Here is a 21,135-nt window from a genome sequence, read left to right as displayed (position 1 = left end):
CAGAATGAATGTTAAGGAATGTGTAGAAGGTTTGAGGTAGTTTTAAAGAAAAGGAACTGGTCAAACTATTATAAGAAATGCTTTAAATCACATGCAGAATTGCTCTAGTAATTTTTGGTAAGATCTATGGGAAAGATACTGGACGGATTATCGGACTCCTGTTACAGTGCTCTTAAGATAATTGAATTTTTCAAAAGTTGCAGGACATCAAGGGTTTTTGACATGGGGTTAAATGAATTAGACATGTTAAACTGTACACTGGACTCCTGGTACAGTGCTCTTATTAATGGGAAGTTAAAGTTTTTCCATGTGGGATTGAAAAACATGTTAAACGGTATGCTTTATGTCTACAGATTTTAGCTTCTCTGACTAGGACCCACAGCAAATGGGTGTATTACATCTCTGTGAGTAAAGTGAAATGCTTGCTTTTCTCTTCTTTTGTACCTTCAGTATGTTTTTTGATGTTTCATGGCACTATGTTGGTTTGCATAAATCCAGATAAATCTTTCCTCTCTGTAATAGGGTCTACCCCTCATGCAGACAGGAAAAACCAACTATGGGACCCCAAAGCCCTCTTCCAGGGAACAGTCAGGGGATCTGTCTAAATGACAGGAGCAGGGATTTAACAGGTACTGTTTCATGTACCCTACAAACCTCAGGGCGACCCTAGAGGCAGGCCGGCTTGAGGAAAGATGTGGAAATCATCACTGCTATGGAGAATGAGGAATCCAGGACTCTGCAATGACTATCTCAGTCTGGGCCTACTCTCAGCGTCAAGGAAAAACCTGGAAATCAGGATTTATCCCAGCCCTGAGGAAGGGATGGGATGGACTCCTTTCTGCCAGGACATCTCTGTGGAAAATGAGGCCTGAAGGCTCGAGGCCATCCAGTTCGTTGTGGGACATCTTCTGGCCAGGCCTGGGTAGCTCTGACGTGCCAAATCAGATTAATGCCACTATTGGTGTGTCTCCTGTCTTTAGTTGATCCCCAGGACTTCTCAGTAAATAATGAGGTATCCCAAATGGAGAGTTCTCTAATCTTACTGTGTTTATGCAAAAGAACAAGCCAGGTTTGTTTAACTATCTTGCAAAGTTTTAAAATGAAGGTGGAGAGAAAACCATGTTTCTGTAACTTGCTTTTTGTAAGAATCAGATTCTAATTCTACAGAGGTGATTGAATAAATGTGTTTAATCTTGATCTAAAAGGTACCCCTCTTTGGGAAATTTCGATAAAACCTGGTTACTCTCTGTAGGAAAACAGCCTAATCTATAAAGGAACTCAATGTTATACATGCTGTCACTAGTCTGATCAGAGCATTGGAAGCCAGAACTTTACTAGGGTGAAGCTCATCTCAAAGTGCAGAATTGCTTTCCCCCAGTTTGTGAATTGGCCAAAGTGTCAAGAAAGGGCATCTAAACTGGTTAAGTTAGAATGGATTAATAGCTCGTTCTAAAATACTGTGAATTTTCTTTCTATACTTTCTGTATTGCATCTTATTTTCTGTGAACAGTCATTTGGAGAGAACAAGGATATTAACAGTTCTTAATTTTTGTTGCATCATGGGATTAACACCAGAAAATATTTCCTCTAAGCCAGAATGCTCTGCAAAAGAGGAACAATGTACATTGGAGGTTTCCAAAAGGAAGCTGATGGATGATCTACCAACAAGGAAAGTTGCTAACTCCTGGACCAAAGCAATGGAATATTATTAAAGGGTTATGTTTTAACACTAGTGAGAACCATCTTCCATGGGAAGGGACTGAACAGCAAGTAAGGTAGAAGTAATTCAGAACTGTGCTTTCTGTGCCATTAATGAACCTAGAGGAAATCCTGAGCCTCCTCTTCTAACACCTGTTCAGCATCAAGGAACTTAGAGGATGATCAGCAGCTTGACCTTATGCAAATGATCAAATGCTCATATGTTCAAGGTATAAATATCTGTTGGTTCTTATAGCTTCAGTGTATGGGTAGTAGCTTTTCCAATCTGCACTGAGAAAGCCAGAGAATGACTTGGTGTTTCTGTGTCCAGTAGAAAAATCTGGACACAGGAAGTCATTTTTCTATCAGCCAAACCTGTGAGTAGAGTTATTCCTTTCCATTATTTTAATGATAGATATGGGTATGACATTATGTTGCTTTGGTTTCTGTTGCTTTAACTCTTGTTTTTTAAGACAGCAAACAACTCTGTCCTTACTGGGTCAGAAAGGACCTTCTACTCCTCCCAGGGTCTAACCATTTCAAAGTGATATCCCTCAGTCTAATTGAACTAATCTTTTCTTTCAGATAACTTCAGGAACCCAACCAATTCATTTCTGAGGGCCACTAAAAAGCTGAGGTAACATGAGATTTCACTCCTTGTGTAGGCAGGGCTAGCGTCCCATTGTCAGCATGAAGCAGCTCCAGAAGATGGACCTTCTGCCATTCTCCCTTAAAGATTCAAGGTGGTGGAATCTCTAGGGGGATTTGATGTAGGCAGGTAGATAGGGAAAGGCCCTTTGCAATGGAAGAAGAATTCTAGGAATGACCCAACTTGTGGATACAGAAAACAAAGGCCTGATAAGACCATCCGCAGACCCTCAGGATATAGGCCTCCCCATGAAATTCCTCTTTGGACCACCCTGGTAACCTCCTTAGCAACGAACTTTTACCTGGAAAGAAGCACCACGTGGGGGCAGGTTGGAGAAACCCTATAAAGGCCACCTGGAACAAAGGAAGGGCGCGCATATGCTGCCTGAGCCCATGTGCTGCTTGCGCCCACGTGGCCGAGCACATGTGGTTCCCGAGCACATGTGTCGCCCACATCTCCCCTCTTGAGATGTGTACTTTCATGCTTTCGTGTCTAACTTTACTCTCTCACTCTCTCTCCCTCCCTCCATACCTAAAAATCCTCCAAATAAAATGTATTTACTTCACTGCTTGTCTACTCCTGAAATTCCTTTCTGCAAGGCGAGACAAGAACCCAGCAACCCTGGGTCCCGAGTGGCAGAGGCGAGTGGGGAGAAAGTGACAGTCTTTCTCCTCCCCACTTCACATAAGTCACCCGTGGGGCCCACCGACATCAGATGGTGACCACGAAGGGACTCAGGGCCCACCGACATCAGTACCACATCATCTGAAATAGCGAGATAAACTTTCTTTTTCAATCTGGTTTTCCTTAATATTTCTCTCTTGCCTAATTGCTATGGCAAGGACTTGCTGAAGTTTAATACTATGTTAAATAGTAGTGGTGAGAGTGGGCAAACATACCTTCTATCTCCCTGAAAGAGAAGGCTTTCTGTTTTTTGTGTCATTATGATAACAGTGTGTTGGATAGTAACCCAAATTACTTTAGGCTTCATCTGTGAATTGCCCCTATTCCTCCTCCCAGAGAAGCTTATCATGTCCTTGCTAAGATCTCTAATTTAGTTATCTTTAACCTTTCCTTTGTATTTTACCTCTCATTGTCTCAGTTCCCCAAGTCAGTCTTGATTACTTATAAGCCAAAGCTTTCTGGTAATTCTGAACTTTGCATTTGTACCGCTTTGTATTTGAAGTGCTATGTATTTGTACCTGCTTTTGTATCTCCCCTATAGCCTTTTTATATTTTGCTATACAGCAGTGTTCTTTGGTTAAACACAGAAAGACCACTAATGCTATGCTCCTAATATTTGGGAGTTGATTGGTTCTGAAATATATCTACTCCTGGGCATATTTACTTGATCATAATTACTTGACTCAGGCTTCAGTTGCTATAGTTCATAACACTCCAAGAGGGAGGTCCCGCTGAGGATGAACCCGGGCTGAATAGCAAAGCTACCCTGTCATCAAAGTGGAACATTCTAGAAAGCATAAACGCATGATCTTGATGCAAGATGTTACAACTTAAGAGATAGAACACCCATGTGGAAGGACAAGCTGAGAATTTCCTCTGGAATTTATAGTAAAAGCCTTGTTTTTTCTCAGAACACAGAGAACTGAATGTTAAAAAGCCTTGCTTGCTTTCAGAGCCCAGAGAAATAATTGTTGGGATCTTTGTCTCTTACTGTGTTTATCCAAACAACTGCAAGTGTTGATAATTTACACAACTAGAGGGAAGAATAAAAACAATGTAGGTGTCCCTCAGAGACAGAGTTAATCTTGAGTTAATCTCCCTAAGAGAATTTCCTCTGCCAAATATTTATCTATGTAAATGATCAATCACACCTATGTCCTTACCTCAATCCCCCTCAGATGTTCTATATGTATGCTAGCAGCTCTGCATTAAACGGGCCATTTTCACCATCTTTCTGTCTGTCTCTCTGTTGGGGGGCCCTTGGAGGTGGGAGGCAGCCCTGGGCCATGGAGAGCATACTCATCACAGCAGCAGCACACAGTTGACTTTGTGTACTCACAGCAGTGGACTTGTAATAATTGGGTTTAACTATGTTAAGTTCTTTCTTAAAAACACTTTTGAGTGTTTTCAACATGAATAGTTGTTCTATCTTACCAAATGGCTTCTCTGCATCTATTGAAAAAAGTTTTATTTTCCTTGTATTGATACAGGATGTTATATTAATGACATGTATGTATTAAATCAACCATGCATCTCAGGAATAGATCAAACTTGGTTGCCTTTGTGCTGTATTGTGGAAATCAGTTAGCTAATATCTTATTGGGGATCTTTGCATCTGTTTATCAGGGATATAGATCTATAGTTTTCCTTTATTACATAATAGCTTTATTTTGTTATCAGAGTAATATTTGCCTCAGAATTGGTGGGATTCCTGTTTATTCAGAACATGAAAAGACTTGGGAATAGGTCTACTTTAAAGGTTTGGAGAAATTTGTTAATAAACAGAGCTGGGCCTGAAATATTTTTTTTTGTGAGACTTTTGATTACTATTCCAATTACTTAGATAATAATTGGCCTTCTCAGAGCTCTATTTTCTCTTGATTTAAACTTTGAAGATTATAGGAGTCCAAAAATGTACCTATTTATTCTGTGTCCTTCTGGTTTTTAAGTATCCTGTTGGTCCTTTTATTTTCTGTGGTATTTGTAGAGATGTCTCACTTACTCGTTTGCTACTATTATTTTTTTGGCCACATCTAGTGGCACTCAGGAATTACACCAGGCTCTGTGTTTAAGGATCTACCCTGGTGGTGCTTGGGGCACCGTGTGGAGTGTAGAGGATGGAACCTGCATAAACTGTGTGCAAAGACAAGTGACTTACCTGCTGTACAATCTCACTTGCCCCACTTTTATTTCTGGTTCTATTTACTAGAGTTTTCTCTACTTAAGTCTTTCAAATGATTTTTCAGTCTATTTTATGCTTTCAAAGAGCCAGCTTCTACTTTTTTTATCTTTTAAATTGATTTTTTAGCTTCTATTCTATAAAATTTTGTGCTGTTTTATTATTTCCTTCATTCTGCTAGCTCTGTGTTTCTTTTGTTGGTCTCTTTCTAGTTGCTTAAGCTGTGTGTTATATTTATGTGGGTCATTCCTTGCTTCTGAATGAGTGCCTGAATTGCTATGGACTTTATTCTTTTTTTTCTTCTTACATTTATTTATTGAATCACTGTGGGAAAAACTACAAACCTTTCAGGTTTATGTCTTGGTCATACAATGATCAAACAACCTTTCCCTTCACCAGTACTCATTTTTCACCACCAAGAACCCCAATATACCCCCCTCCCACCTCTCCCAATGCCTGTGAGGCAGCTGATTTCTACTTAACTCTTCTCTACATTGATTACATTCATTATTTCGACAAAAGATGCACCATTATTGTTTAGAATTTCCCCCCCCAACAATCAGAATTACTGAAAAGGCATTGTGAAGTACTTTTTTTTTCTATAGCTGGTATGAGAATCATATAATGTCGTATAATGATTTTGGATTTCTGCAAAGAGCCAGATCATTATGAGATTGTTTTCTGTGTATCTGGTGCTATGGCTGTGCTGGAGAGCCACTCGTGGGGGGCAACTCATGACCTCGGTAGGGCATGAAGAATGAGCCAGTACCGCCCCCGCTTCCCATGAGACTGCAGCTGGCCCATCACCACCAGCCCATACCTGGCTTTCCTATAAGCTCTGAGGCAGCGGCCACCTTGCTGCCGGAATGGGGGCGGTGCAGAAGGGAGCAAAACCCTTTCCATCCTGGGGAGGCATGGCACCATAGTTGAACGCATGGTCCATTCACTTTTCTGCTGCAAGCTGTTGGGCTCTGGACTAAGTCCTTTTGCCTCTGGAGCCATGGCTGTGCCAAATACCCACTTGTGGGGGGCAACTCATTACCTCGGATGTGAAGGACGAGCCGGTATCGTCCCCCTTCCCATGAGATTGCAGTTTCCCCGTCACTGCTGGCTCATACCTGGCTTTCCAATAAGCTCCAAGGTGGCAGCCACATTGCTGCTGGGGGGGGGGGCAGTGGGCGGGGGAAGGCGGAAGGGAGCAACACTCTTTCCCTCCTGGGGAGGCATGGCACCATAGTTTAATGCATGGTCTATTCACTTTTCTGCCACAAGTTGCTGGGCTCTGGATTAAGTCCTTTTGCCTCTGGAGCCATGGCCATGCCGGAGAGCCGCTCATGTTGGGCAACCTGTGACCTTGGTAGGGAATGAAGGATGAGCCGGTATCATCCCCCTTCCCATGAGAATGCAGTTGCCCCGTTACTGCTGGCTCATACCTGGATTTCCAATAAGCTCTGAGGCAGCAGCCACCTTATATGTGGTCCAGATGCATTTCTGCCAAAAGCCGCTGGGTTTCAAGATTTGTTTCTGAGTCTCTGGGATCATGGCCATTAATCTGCTTGATCAGGAGCCAGTGAGGCCATTTGTAGGTGGCGACTCGGGGTCTCGTTGGGTTGGGGAGGAAAGGACCGGTTCCACCCCCATCTGGTGAGGCCACGCGTGTCTTGTCACTGCAGGCCCAAATCTGACTGTCCAGTGGCCTCTGGAGGATAGCGGTCACCAGGCTGCCAGGGGGAACAGGCTAAGGCCCGAAACCTTTCCCCACCTGGATTGGCCCAGTGCCAGTAACATACTGCAGGAACAAGACACATTTTCTGCCAAAAGCCTTTGGATTCTGAGATTCGTTTCTGAGTCTCTGGGATCATGGCCGTTTAGCAGTTCAATCAGGAACCAGAGAGGCCAAGCCTCCAATTATATAACTGAGCAGGAGGTGGTTTGTGGGTGTGTCTCCCACATACCTAACTTTTGGCTGTTTACTTTCTTGGTAAACTTTGCCCCAAGTTTTTGGGGTCTGGCCAAAGGCACAGCAGCAATTCTGGGGTATCTGAAAGTCTGATGGTGCCATCAGGCTGCTGATGCACTCACCTCACAGGTACAGACTGACCTGCTGGCAGCACCATATCCCCGTGAACTTTATTCTTTTTTTTTTTTTGTAGGAGTACTGCTATTTATTCAGCCACTGATTAGCTGATTGAATTGTGCATGAACTCCACCTTACTTTTTTTTTCCATTTTTTATAATTTTCTTTATTGAATCACCATGAGAGCAGTTACAAAGCTTTTGGATCTAAGTCTCAGTCATACAATGAAACACCCGTACCTTCACCAGTGCCCATTCTACTCCACCAAAAATCCCAGTATACCCCCATCCCACACCCTCCCCCTGCCTGTGGGGCAGATGATTTCCACATTACTCTCTCTCTAGTTTGATCACATTCACTATTTTGACACCAGACCCACCATTATTTGAGATTTTACCCCAACGCTCAGATCTGCTGAAAAGGCAACAATACACAATTTGTGTTCTATTGCTGGTTATGAATAACATATGATGTCTTGTGGCTGCAGTAGGGCCATGTGGTTTTGAAATTCCGAAATTTTAACACTTAAATCTGAAGGGATTTCTGCCAAAAGCCATTGGGTTTAGAGATCTGCTCCTGAGTCTCTGGGATCATGGCCGTTGAGCAGCTTGATGAGGAGCCAGAGAGGCTGTTCATGGGTGATGACTTGGGGTCTTGTTGGGGTGGGGAGGACAGGCCCGGCTCCACCATCCCCCCATCCCGTGAGACCCAACAAGTTTCGTCACTGCGGGCCCAAGCCTGACTGTCCAATGGCCTCTGGAGGATGACAGCCACCAAGTCGCCAAGAGGGAGCAGGCGGAGGGATAACACCCTTTCCTCCCTGGGGTGGCCCGGCGACAGTAACCTACTGTGGAGTCCGGATGCATTTCTGCCAAAAGCCACTGGGTTTTGAGATTTGTTTCTGAGTCTCTGGGATCATGGCCGTTAAGCAGCTTGATCAGGAGCCAGAGAGGCCATTCGTGGGCGATGACTTGGGGTCTCATTGGGGTGGGGAGAACAAGCCCGGCTCCACCCCCATCCCGTGAGGCCCTGTGTGTCTCATCACTGGGGGTCCAAATGTGACTATCCAGTGGCCTCAGACGGATGGCGGCCACTGGGCCACCAGGGGGAACAGGCCAAGGCACGAAACCTATTCCTACCTGGGTTGGCCCAGCACCAGTAGCCTACTGCAGAGACCAGACGCATTTCTACCTAAAGCCACTGGGTTCTGAGATTTGTTTCTGAGTCTCTGGGATCATGGCCATTAAGCAGTTCAGTCAGGAACCAAAGAGGCCTTGCCTCCAATTATATAGCTGAGCCGGAGGTGGTTTGTGGGTGTTTTTCCCACATACCTAACTTTTGGCCGTTTACTTTCTTGGTAAACTTTGCCCCAAGTTTTTGAGGTCTGGCCAAAGGCACAGCAGCAATTTTGGGGTATCTGGAAGTCTGAAGGCGCCATGAGGCTGCTGATACACTCGCCTCACAGGTACAGATTGACCTGCTGGCAGCACCATACTCCCGAATTTTATTCTTAACACAACTTTTTCTATGTCCTATATGATGTAGTTTTTCATGTACTTGTGCTATTTAAGATTTTTTCCCAGTTTTCCTGAGGCATTTTAATACTGTTAAAGATAGAGTTTCATGAATATATTGGGTCCAAAACCACACCACCAATAGACAGTCCACTTTCCTTGACCACTTTCCCAATGACTATTCATCACCCTACCACCATTACCTCACAGGTAAGCCCAGTTTAGCTGATCATCTCTCGGGTTATGTTGCCATCACTATTTTGTGCTACTTACTACACTATTTTTTAACACTCCACTTAAGAGAGACACTTTCTATACCTGTTCCTTTCCAAGTGCCTAACTCACTTAGTAAAATTCTTTCCAACGTAGTGGCAAATTACATAATTTTACCTGTTCTTATAGTTGAGTAATGTTGCACAGCCTCTATTAAATTATCATTTCTTCATCCACTCATGTTCTTCAGCTCTTGGGTTGTCTTGCATATCTTGACTATCCTAAAAGGTGCTGCAATGCATATAGGAGTGCAAATGGCTTTGGGGCCTTGCAATCTATGACAAGAATTGGAATTATTTGGTGGTATGGGAGCTTTTCTTAGAAAAATATCCATGCTGTTTTCCAAGAGGGTGGACCAAGAAAACATTTCCACATGCCTGGCAGAACTGATATGATTCAATATATATACTTACTGGCATGGTATGTCTTATTGATTTTATTGGCATTTTTTCTAATAGTAAGTGACTATGAGCATTTTTAATATATGCTGTTATTCACCTGTATGTCTTCAAAGAAGTGTTTGCACATCACCTCTTCTGTTTATTTTTATATTGGCTGGCTAAGAGTCTCATAATTTCATAAACATTTTAGTTGATTTTTGATAAGTTTGTGAAGAATGTTAGAATTTTAATTGGGATTGCATTGGATCTGTATAATGTTATAGATAGAATGATCATTTTAACTATCAATTCTTCCAATCCAACAAAATAGAGGTAATGCAAAATAAGAGGCCTTTAACAAATCATAGAGTCAACATAATACCCAATGGAGAAATATTTAAAGTGTTACATTTGAGATCAGCATAACACAAAAATATCCATTTCTTTTGCTTTTATTCAATATAATTTTGTAAGTCCTCACCTTAGAAATACAGCATGAGGAAGTAAATAAAAGTCATCTGAATTGAAAAAGAAAAAGTTAACCTATCATTATTTTCAGTGGCATATTATAGATTGAAACCTCTAAGTACTTCACTAATTAATTCACAAATAATAAATTAATATTAAGCAACCAGCAGGACCGTACTACTGTTCAAGAAGGGAGACATCCATGACATTGGCAACTATCACCCTATCTGCCTATTGTCTGTCATCTACAAGCTGTTCACTCGAGTCATCCTAAATAGGATTGGCAGAACACTAGATGAAGGACAACCATGCCAGCAAGCCAGGTTCTGCAAAGGATTCAGTACCATCGACCATATCCACACGATAACCAAGCTCATTGAGGTTTCTCGGGAGTTCAAGATGCTGCTCTGTTTAACGTTCATTGATTTAAAGAAGGCCTTTGATTCTGTTGAGACGGAAGCGGTCATTGAAGCCCTAGCCAATCAGGGCATTCAAGCCCAATACATCAGGATCCTCCGTGAGCTGTATTGCGGATTCACTACCAGGATCTCACCATTCTACAAAGAAGTGGTCATTGATGTTAAGAGGGGGGTTCAGCAGGGTGATACCATCTCACCAAAACTCTTCAGTGCCACCCTCGAGAACATCATGCGATGACTGGAATGGGAAGGAATGGGAGTGAAGATAGATGGTCGGCAACTACACCACCTCCGCTTTGCTGATGACATTGTTTTAATAACACCAAACTTCAGCCAAGCGGCACAAATGCTGGCCGACTTTGACTGTGAGTGTGGAAAGGTAGGACTACAGCTGAATCTTACAAAGACAATGTTTATGAGAAACAGCCTCGTTCCTGACGCCCCATTCGCTCTCAATGGAACGACCATCGCCGAATGCAACAGCTATGTGTACCTAGGTCGAGAAGTCAACATGACAAATGACCTGGCACCCGAGCTGCGCAGGAGGAAGAGAGCAGCTTGGAACGCCTTCAAGAACGTCGAAGAAATACCTAAGAGGACGAAGAACCTCCGGCTCCAGGCACATCTCTTTGATTCCACTGTTCTTCCTGCATTAACATATGCCTCAGAGACCTGGGCTCTACGCAAACAGGATGAGAATGCTATTCACGTCTCCCAAAGAGGAATTGAAAGAGCTATGCTTGGAATATCACGTTTCACTCAAATGAGAGAAAGAATCCGGAGTTCTGACATCCATCGACAATCAAGAATCAGGGATGCTGTCTCGTTTGCCAAGGTGTCAAAAATCAGATGGGCTGGTCACGTAATGAGATGTAAAGACGACCGCTGGACTAGAGCTATTACCGACTGGATCCCACAGGATGTCAAAAGACCACGTGGCCGCCCACCTACCAGATGGTCAGACTTCTTCTTGAAGATCATGAACGATCGGTTTGAGGCTCTTCATGTTCCCAGAGCGAACAGATGCCATTGGGCTAAACTGGCACTTGACAGGGACGAATGGAGATGTTACTGGCGTCTGCTCGAACAAATTGACGACTAACGGGAAGTTAAGTGATTAAGTGATTAAGCAACTAAATCTACACACACAAAACACATAATGATTATATATGAATCACAGAGATAATGATTTATCACTATCACTGTCACTGTCCTCCCGTTGTTCATTGATTTGGTCGAGTGGGCCCAGTAACATTTTGAGACTTGTTACTGTGTTTGGCATATCGAATATGTCACGGGTAGCTTGCCAGGCTTTGCCATGCGGGTGAAATACTCTTAGCAGCTTGCCAGGCTGTCTGAGAGGGGCGGAGGAATCGAACTCAGGTTGGCCCTGTCTGCCACGTTCAAGGCAAACTCTCTACCCACTGTGCTATCGTTCCAGCCCATAATGATTTATAAAAGAAATAAATTTTCTTAGAAGAGAAAAAATACCTCTGAAAGTAAACCAAAATTATAGTGTGATAGTTTTCACATTGTTATGTATTAGACCTATTTATTAGGATACAATGAAAATACACAGCATCAATTATTTCTGCAAGAGATAATTTCTAGAAGCATAAAGCACAACTTCTTTCTTAGTTATCATTTTACCCAATTATGAAAGCACTTGGTTGATACAAAGTGCCAGCTCAGAAACTTAGGACTTAATGTGAATTTTATGTATGGGACTGAGAAATAGATCAAAATTCTGGCACACATATTGTAAGCTTTCCGTCTGAACTATCAACACCAAAATACCCCCAGCACTTTCTGGTGGCTTCCAACACTGCTAAGTCTGAGAAGCATCAGCAGGCTGAGCACTGAGTAAACAAGCCTGGAGAGACAAGACTAGTTACTTCCCACCAGGAGAGACCACTGGCTCCTTTTGCACTATTGGGAGGCATTCAAAAATTATGTGTAACTTTTTGTAAATAAATATAACTGTGTGAGACCAGATAGGCTGCCCAGCAAATAGCGTTCATGCATGCAGATAGCCAGTGTTCAATCCCCAGGAACCCATATGATCCCCAAATCAGGTCCGTTAGTGACCACAAATCAGAGAACCAGAAGAAAGCCCTGAGTATCAACATATGTTGTCTAAAAAAGAAAGAAAAGCAAGCAAGCATGCAAGTGAGAAAGAAGAAAGCAAGAAAGCAAGCAAGAAAGCAAGAAAAAGAAAGAGAGAAAGAAAGAAGAAAGAAAGATAGAAGAAAGAAAGAAACACAGAAAGAAAGAAAAAAGGAAAGAAAGAAATAAGGGAGGCAAATAAAGAAAAAGGAAACAGAAAAAAGGAAAAGGAAATGCTCTACTTGATGAAGAAGACGTTCCGGCAAAAAATATGAAATTATTGAAAAATAAGGTGCTACCTGGAGAACTAGTACAGCTAGGAAGGCATTTGCTTGCATCCCAAATTCTGATTCAGTATTCAACCCCAATACTACATATATTCCCCTAAGCATTTCCAGGAGTTATGCCTGAGCACAGAGTCAGAATTATATCCTGAGATAGCTTGTAGAAATTTCTCTCCTAACAACAACAACAACAACAACAATAACAACAACAAAAACCAAGAATGTAGTATATGCATAATATAAATTGATGAAATGGGATAAGATGAAGTTAAGAATGATAACTTTAATATGGTTTAAATAATTAAAGTAAATTCAGCTCTGACCTTATTATAAAATGTATAATTCCATAAGTAAATATAGTGCTAATTAGATTCATAATCTTGATTCTTCCAGAGAGATTGAATATTGAGACTGTACAGCTAATAAAGGCCCTCCCTTGAATGTTAATTATTAGGTCTAATGAGCCTGTTAAATTAATGGAACCGCTTTTTCAGGGGCTAAAGTGTAAGATCTCTAAGGATGTAAAAATGGAGAGATTTAAATTGTTTTATGGTACTTAAAATAAATGATGAAAAATATTTTAGCAAAGATTTTCATAAAAGAATTTTAGAAATGCAAATATTGAAATGTAAATATATATGTTATGTCTAGGTTTCTGTATCACTCAGTGCTTAGTGCTTGGGTTTATTAAGACATACTTCATTAAAAACTCTCATATGTGAAGATGGTGAAATATAAATTTGTGTAGCCATTATAAAAAGTAATGTGGAAAGTCATCAAAAATTAAAAATGTAATTCACTGCTATCACATTTGGATATTTATTAAAAGTTACAAAAATATGGTACACTCATTTAGAGCAATGTATACTTGTAACACTTCTTATACTAGACAAGTTGAGGCATAGCTTAAGCATAGTCAGACAAATGAGTAAAGAGGATATGGGCTATACAATGTGATAAATATGGATAAACACATAGATACATATATACATATGTATATATAGAGAGAGAGGGATGCAAACTATTGTGCTATTCACCTATAAAACAATGAATTCCTGGGTTCAGCAGTATGGCTCAAATGACAGAGCACAGGCCTAGTACATGTAAGGTCCTGAGTTTGATGCCGAGCATCGTTGAAGTGTTTCAGGTGGGGAAAGATCATAATTTTCTAAAGTTAAACAATGGAGATGGCTGCTACTCTCCATTACTTCATTATATTACAAAAGTTTTCAGTTTGTGGGATATAAGTTATATCTCAACATAGCTTTATAAAAATACTTGAATCTGATACTTAATCTTAGAAATTTTCTATATCAATCAAACTATCTATATAACCTATCATATAATCTTTTATCATCAGAAAGTACTTAGTATGTGGTTGCTACTATCATTGCATTAGTAGTGTTCTGATTGTCTAGGCACTGAAAAATGCACAGCCTTTTGGAAGCTGATGTACTAACCAAGTGAAATGGTGGTTCCTGTCTTTGCTTCCATTTTTAATTTTCTTCACTTATAATCTAGCAAATGAAAATTGAGCACATGCATATTGATATGCTGTTCCACAGCATGCAAAGTTTTATTCTAATTTTAGAGACTTATTAAAACCTCATTAACTAAAATCTTAAAAATAGCTGCTTCAGATAGTGGCTATATAAAACCACTTGTTTAGATTTTATTTTAAAGTTTTTCTTTCACAGGAAAGGAGTATTTTGGCAATGAAAAAAATTACAAAGGCAGGGTGTATATTGCACATATTTGCTTATTTTACATTACAGTTTTTGAATTTAAGTGTGTGCCTATATGCAAAAGAGTTTTGAAGTTTCTATAAAGGACGGGTGTTTGCATAATAACGTTTGTTCAAGTAGTGATTTTTTAGTTCACTATTCCAAATTTGCTGTTAAATATATGGATAATAAGTTTTCCACATAAATTTTATTTTCTTATTTTGCTGATCATGATGACATCACAGTGAAAGGAAAATTATTGTCTTATGGTAACTATCAGTTTAATTCCCTTTTTTGGTGTAAGATTGTAGTTTTAAAATTTGGGCCTTCTTTTAAAATTTATTTTATTAATGAAATATTTTTATGGGATTACATAGGTTTTTAGGTTACATCATATAAATCAGTGACTATGTATACTTCATGTTCACCACTAACATTTCAATTGCATCTGTTTATTTTATATTTTAATTTTCCTGGACACATGGAAGGAATCTGTGCACCTATATAAAAGTTGAAAGTGACCTAATTTCTTGCTTTTATGAAATGATACATGGTTAAAAGGGCATGGGCAATTTTTACAAGGTCTGACAGGTAAGATGCAATGTGAAGCAGCCTCTTCTCCCTTTGTGCATACAAGACACATTCTGGAAACAGAAGGAAACAAGATATTTACCTGCTATCTTTGTGAAGAATTTCTGAGAAATGTAACATTGTTGTTTTTAAATTTGTCTTTCTATTATTATTCCCTCCTTTTTTATTGATGTTAACGGTGTTGTTATTAGCAGCTATCACATGCCTGTCTGGCTGCGTTTCCACGTCTTGGTTTTATATTGCTAGTGTGGGTCACTCATGAGGTTGTGGGACTGTGACGTGCACTTCTGTAGCTCAAATATCTGCTGGAGAAGCACGCTCTTGACTGAGGCACACAGACAGTGGCTGAGGGGCTCAACAGGGATCATGGAGGGAGCCATTGAGGCACTGAAAAGGTTTCACCTCATTGTGTGTGTGTGTGTGTGTGTGTGTGTGAGAGAGAGAGAGAGAGAGAGAGAGGAGAAGAGAGAGAGAGAGAAGAGAGAGAGTGTGTTCTTTTTGTGCATGACAGCAGGGATGTGGAAATCTCTCACAGTATCAGGGGTTACAAACAGTGCAACAGCTTGTTTCAAAGCAACAGAAGTGGAGAACGCTTGCTTCATCAGTAGAAGCTTAGTATAGAAAAAGCAGGTATTGAAGGACCCGTAATGGGAGAGAAGTTGATACTCTAGTGGAGGGTGTAGTGGTTAGATGTTTCATGCATGGAAACATCAAGCAAAAGATTTCTAAACTAATGTGTCTAAAAAGAGAACAACTACTAGAACTGCTTAAAGTTTCCTGCTGCATGTGGGCCACCTATGATCAAAGGATGCAAAGCAGGCATTCTAGGTCATTGTCTCCCTATTTGTTATTTTAAGTTATTCAAATCCATAATTAGTTTAATTATCATAGTTTAGTCAGAGCTTACAGTAGTATTAACCCTTAGAGCACCTCTCCAACCACACCACCATCAAAGTATTCAAGACTGCTGACCACTGTCCTAATGCCACATCTCCCCACACCATTCCTACCCTACCCACTATCCCCCACATCATTCCCACCCTACTCACTGGTCCCATTTGTCATTCTCAGTTCTAAAATCCAGCCCCAAGAGCTTGTCATAACTTGATTCCTTCCATTTTTTCTGAACTCTTTCTTTTCATAATACAAATAAGTGAGATAATTTGGAATTTGTATTCTCTCTGACTCTATTTGCTTTACATTATACCTTGCAGTCCCATTCATACAGCAAGATGCATGATTTTATCCTTCCATATAGCTGCATGGCATTTCATTGCGTATGTATGTCATAGCTACTTATCTATTCACCTTTCTTACTCTTATTATTTCCATATCTTAACTATTGTGCTAACAAACAAAACACAACACACTGCAAGGAACTTAGGTGGGAGTCTATCTTTTTGAATTAATAGTTTTTTCTTTGGGGGAGCAGATGCCAAGAAGTGGAATCATTTGTTCATACGGTAGCTATAGTCTTACTTTGTTGAGGAATCTCAGTGTTGTTTTTCACAGAGGCTGAACCAGGAAATGTTTACCAACAGTTCCTCCTGCACACATGCCCTCCAATGCTGGCTATTCTGTCTTTTTGATACACAACATTGTCAAGCACTGTGATATCATATCTTATTGTCACTTTAATTTATTCCCCTAATTATAGGTGGTAACAAAAAGTATTTATTTCCCTTCTTAAACTTTCTTTTCTTATTTCTTTCTGGTTTTGGACTATACCAAGCGATATTTAGGGCTTACTTCTGGATCTTCACTCAGAGATAACTCATGGCGGTCTTCAAGAGACCACATGCAATGCTAGGGATTAGACTGGAGTTAGTCACCTACAAAGAAAGCACCTCTATCTTACTATCTTCCAGTTCCCAAAACGAACATTTCTCTGTATGCTTATTGGCTGTCTATACACTATCTCTGTGGCTGTCTCTGTTTCTTTATGCTCCCCATTTTGGGGCTATCGGAATTTTGTAATTGAACTTTGTGAGTGCTTTGCATATCATGACTATTAGACCTTTCTTTTTTCTTTAATTATTTTATAAGTTAGTTCACAATATTTGATTACATTCAATATTCAAACACCAACCCCACAACCATTACACCTTCCCACTACCAAATTTGGGATGTTTCCATCAGAAACCCCAATCCCTCTCCCAAAACACAAATGAAAAAATATATTTTGTATTGTCTGTTATGAAGAACTGCTGAACATGCTTACAAAAACTTGTTCGTGTAGAAAACAGTGTGAAGATTGTTCTATTTTTGTAGGAGCCATGAGGACATTCTATAGAATATCACTAAATATTCTTTTGGTTACTCGAGCGGGCCCAGTAACGTCTCCATTGGAGACTTTGTTGTTACTGTGTCTGGCATATCGAATACTCTCGGTAGCTTGCCGGGCTCTTATGGTTTGGGTGATGTGAGCTTTGGTATATATGCCTGAACATATGTATACATGCATATATATATATATATATATATATATATATATATATATATTCCCCTCTATGATTCATTGCCTGAACTGTCTGAACCCCATCAAATTTGATTTGGTAATTATGGAAAATGGATGGGGAGTGTCTTATGATGTGTCCCACAGTCGCTTTTGCAGCCATCCTCTCCAGGAATATGTTCACTCATATGTGATGCTCAGCCTGAGCATGTGGAAAGCGGTCTCAAGCATGGTGGCAGTTGTGTTTTGGAGGTCGGCTTCCAGGGCTGGGTGCCTTGGGGTGGGGAGGGCTTTCACCCGCCCCCTTTGGAGCGCCCAGAGTGAAAACAGCCCGGCACGGAATCCAATGGCATGGTTATGGGGGTAGCCCTTTTTTCACTGATGTAGTGTATGCTACAATATTTTCTCCTGTTTGTAGGGTTCCTTTTTATTCTAGTTGAAGATTTTGCTTTTGAACAAAAAATTAAATGTGATTTAGTCCAATTTGTATTTTAAATCTTTGACAATGGACTTAAATCACTGAGGGTATCTCTAGGTCCATATCCTGGAGAATTTTATGCTTCCTAAATTTATGCTATTGATTCTGGTCTGAGATTTATGACTTTTTATTGTTAATTAGCCTAATCATTCCTAAATAATATAATGACTTATCATACTTGAAAAGTCTACAATATTAGAATTCTACTTAACATTTAAACATTAAGTAAAATAAAACTTCCATTATCAAAACATGCAATGCTTGCTTTTATTCTCATAAAATTGCACTATTCAGAATTTAGGCATAAATTTTAGTTAAACCTTTATCTTGAAGGAGCATATTGATCAGCTTTATGGTGTGAAAAGATGTTAAGTAAAATGTGTTTAAGATAAAATGTGTTACCCAGTATACAAACATATTTTTTATTACTTGTAATACAGATTTCTTCACACATTTGTTTCATAACACCCGAGTGCAGTTTACAAAACTGAAAAAAGTTTAGCTATCTAGAACTAAGCTCATTATTAGTACATAATACATGTTTCTCTACTAGATGAATTAAGTTTCTGTTAATTTTTCAGTCTAAATAACTGAAGTGAGTCTTGATTTTGTTTACTTTGAAGTTGTCATATTCATTCACTTCTTTATACTTTTGCTTTACTTTCAGATAGATAGAGCTAAAGTGTGTCATACATTTTGATTGTGAAAATGTTATAAATGTAAAATTAGCGAGGGCATTTAGAAAAGTTTTTTTTTAAATTTTTATTAATGAAACACTGAGGTACAGTAGTGGACTTACAAGTTTAAGTGCTTGGGTTTCAGTTATACAATGATCGAGTATCCATCCCTCCACCAGTGCCCATTCTCCACCACCAATGATCCCAGTATCCCTCCCACCCCCCAATCCCCCCATCCCATCCCGCCTCTGTGGCAGGGCATTCCCATGTGTTCTCTCTCTCCTTTTGGGTGCTGAGATTTGCAATAGAGGCTTGAGTGGCAATCATGTTCGGTCTAGAGTCTACTTTCAGCATGCATCTCCCATCTTGGGAGGATTCTCCTAACACCCTTTTATTAGTGTTCCCTTTGCTTTCTGATCTGCCTTTTCCCCTAGCACGTGCGACTGGCCTTCAAGCCATGGAGTGAACCTCCTGGTACTTATCTCCACTATTCTTGGATGTTGGTCTTCTATTTTGTTACTTTATATTCCCCAGATAAATGCAATCTTTCTAGGTCTGTCCCTCAATTTCTGACTCATTTCACTTATCATGATACTTTCCATGTAGTACCACTTGTATGCAAATTTCATGACTTCATCTTTTCTAACAGCTGCATAGTACTCCATTATGTAGATGTACCAAAATTTCTTTACCAGTCATCTGTTCTCAGACACTCGTTTTTTTTTTTTTCCCTTATTTTGGCTATTGTGAACAGTGCAGCAATGAACACAGAAGTGCAGATGTCATTTCGACTATACTTTTTTGCCTCTCCAGAATATATTCCCAGGAGTGGTATTGCTGGGTCAAATGGGAGCTCAATTTCTATTTTTTGAGATTTGTCCATACTGTTTTACAAAAGGGCTGAACCAGTTGGCAATACCAACAGCAGTGAAGGAAGGTCCCTTTCTCGCCACATCCGCGCCAACACCAGTTGCTTTTTTTCCATTGGATGTGGGCTAGTCTCTGCGGTGTGAGATGATATATCATTGTGGTTTTGATCTGCATCTCCCTGATGATTAGTGATGTAGAACATTTTCTCATGTGCCTTTTAGCATTCTGATTTCTTCTTTGAGAAAGTTTCTGTTCATTTCATCACCCCATTTTTTGACGAAAAAAAAAAACATGCACAGTATGCATGTTTTCTACTTGTGGAGCTCAACCAGAGCTTTGTATATCCTTGATATCAACCCCTTATCAGATGGGTATTGGGTAAATATCCTTTCCCATTCTGTAGATTGTCTTTGTATTCTGGTCACTGTACTTTTTGAGGTGCAGAAGCTTCTTAATTTAAGATAGCCCCATTTGTTTATCTCTGTTTCAGCTTGGTTAGTCAGTGGAGTGTCATCTCTGAAGATGCCGTTAGCCTCAATATCGTGGAGGGTTTTGCCGACCTTGTCCTCAATTTACCTTATGGATTTTGGCCTGATGTTGAGATCTTTAATCCATTTTGATCTGACTTTTGTGGATGTTATTAGGTCAAGGTCTAAGCCCATTTTTTTGCATGTGGTTGTCCAGTTATGCCAACACCATTTGTTGAAGAGGGTGTCCTTGCTCCACTTCACATTTCTTGCTCCCTTATCAAAGATTAGATGTTCATACATTTGGGGTTGTGTGTTATTCCACCCTGTTCCATTGGTCTGTGGACCTGCCTTTGTTCCAGTACTATGCTGTTTTAATTATTACTGCTTTGTAGTAGAGTTTGAGATTGGGGAGGGTAATGCCTTCCCTTGTCTTTTTCCAAATAATTGTTTTAGGTATTCATGAATGTTTGTTGTTCTATATGAATTTCAGGAGTGCTTGATCTATTAGTTTGAAGAATTTCATGGCTATCCTTATAGGGATAGAGTTGAATCTGTATAATGCTTTGAGGATATTGCCATTTTGACAATGCTAATTCTTCCTATCCATGAACAGGGGATATGTTTCCATTTCCTCTTGTCCTCTTTTATTTCATGGAGTAGGTTTTGTAGTTTTCATTGTAGAATTTTCTTACCTCTTTAGTTAGGCTGATTCCAAGGTATTTGATTTTCTGGGGCACGGTGTGAATGGGATTGTTTATTTCCTGTCACTTTCCTCTGTTTCATTATTTGAGTATAGGAAGGCCATGGATTTTTGGGCATTAATTTTGTAGCCTGTGACTTTACTGTACAAGTTTATTGTTTCTAGGAGTTTCTTGGTAGAGGATTTAAGATTCTTGAGATAAATCATCATATCTTCTGTGAATAGTGAGAGCTTGATGTCTTCTTTTTCTATCTTGATGCCTTTAATGTCATTTTCTTGCCTAATCGCTATTGCAAGTACTTCCAGTACTTGAACAGAAGAGGTGGTAGTGGGCATCCTTGTCTTGTCCCTGATCGTAGATGGAAGGCCCTTAGTTTTTCCCCATTGAGGATAATGCTTGCCATAGGTTTGTCGTAGATGGCTTTGACTATCTTGAGGA

The sequence above is a fragment of the Sorex fumeus genome, unplaced genomic scaffold (genome assembly GCF_029834395.1).
Source record: "Sorex fumeus unplaced genomic scaffold, SorFum_2.1 ptg000136l, whole genome shotgun sequence".
Taxonomy (NCBI): Eukaryota; Metazoa; Chordata; class Mammalia; order Eulipotyphla; family Soricidae; genus Sorex; species Sorex fumeus.
This window is presented reverse-complemented; position numbering follows the sequence as displayed.